Genomic DNA, 1,701 nt, shown 5'->3' with positions numbered 1-1,701 from the left:
TATATATTTGTAAAAGAAATGTAGAAAACCTGCTGCAAGTCCGTCGTAGATCAATGCAGTTTGAAAACCTTGCAGGTTATGTGTGTCTGTGCTTTTGGGGGCTTTATCATCTGTTCTTGGTCTGTTTGCCTTTAATGCTCATGAGTTCTGGTCTATGGAAGTGGCTCCTTCAATGCTGTATTCTTCCCCTTTTAATAAATGATTAAAATATGCTTTGAAAAAATTGTCTTTTTTAAAAATTTACTCCTTTTTTTTTAAATTAGGAAAAATAACCCCAAACAACTCTTACTGGGATAGCTCATACCTTGCTGTGAGGAACAGAAAATGGCTACCTTCCAAACAACAATGCCCAGGAGCCCACATACATAACGGCAGAGAACATTAATAGCTTCTAAAAGAGTCCAAAGTCAGACTGGGCTTTTCCATCCCTTTAAAATCCATTCTTTCTGGCAGCTTTTGTGTATGAGACTGCACTATTTTCTTTGGGGATATGACCTTATATACTTATTAGTTTGCATGACTGATCTGATTATTTCCAACATTAGACTATATTTGTACGGCTTATGTTCCTTTTCCAAATGAGCTATTATCATGGGTCAGAAGCCTCCAGATCTTTCTCAAACAGGAGGTCTTGCACAGAAAGCAAAGGGACTGACTGTCCACCCTGGAGAGAGAGTATTTTTACCACAGAGAATGTGTAGGGGACAGTGACCTAGAGCTGGAGGGACAGATAGATGAGGCGGCTGTAGTTAGTCTTACTGAAATGCTAATTTTTAATCCATGCCAAGCTTTTGGAGGCAGCTGGTTGCTACAATTAGAAAGATTTTTTCCTGTCTTTCAAAGCTGAGCACAGAGACAAGCATAGCCTTCAAACTGCAACAAGATATGAAGATAAAGACAGGTATGTCATGTGAGATATAAGTTAAAAACAGTGATGTTATATTTAACCTGGCTCTAAGCGATTTTCTAGATGAATGTTTCGGGATGCACAGTCTGACCTCTGAAAATTTGGGAAAGGAGGCAGGGAGCCAAGGTCACTCTAGCAATCAGCTTCTCGCTTATACCGCTGTGTTTGCCTGACAATTCCCCTCAGAACCTTTTTCCCACTGGATGTGGTGGACCAGCCGGGAGGGACCCCCTGTGGGGAAATCTCCTTGCTGGGAAGGTTGAGCAACTGAAAGAGTCAGGTTCCGGGGTTTACTGCAAAAAGTTACACAAAAAAATTTTAGCTCAAGATTCATCAGCTAGCTTTCCTTTGGGAAAAAATAATTGTGTACATAGATTTAAATCAGCTAATTTTCAATGTATAATCAAATGAGTTTTGACAAATGTTTACAGTTGTGTCAAGGCTACTGTAAGTCGCATGTAAAATACTTTCATCGTCTTTCAAAAAGTTTTCTTGTGCCCTTTTGTAGTCAACACCTACCCTCATTTCCTAGCCCCTGGCAACCACTGAGCTGTGTTCTGTCTCTATGGATCACAAACACGAAGCCTTTGAACCTGGCTTCTGCAAGTTCTCTCTTGAATAAGAGGAATTGTGGGCTCCAGTTACCCCAGAGGGTGATGGAGTATTACCAGTGGCTCTCGGGTTTCCTGTAGTTTTGTTATTTGGGGGCAGTTGGGGAAATTTTGAAGAGCTGTGGTGAACTGTTTGCCTTTATAAGTGTTTCCTAGTGGCCTGGAATTGGCGGGGACTGAGGT

The sequence above is a fragment of the Saccopteryx leptura genome, chromosome 4 (genome assembly GCF_036850995.1).
Source record: "Saccopteryx leptura isolate mSacLep1 chromosome 4, mSacLep1_pri_phased_curated, whole genome shotgun sequence".
Taxonomy (NCBI): domain Eukaryota; kingdom Metazoa; phylum Chordata; class Mammalia; order Chiroptera; family Emballonuridae; genus Saccopteryx; species Saccopteryx leptura.
Note: the sequence above shows the minus strand (reverse complement) of the source record.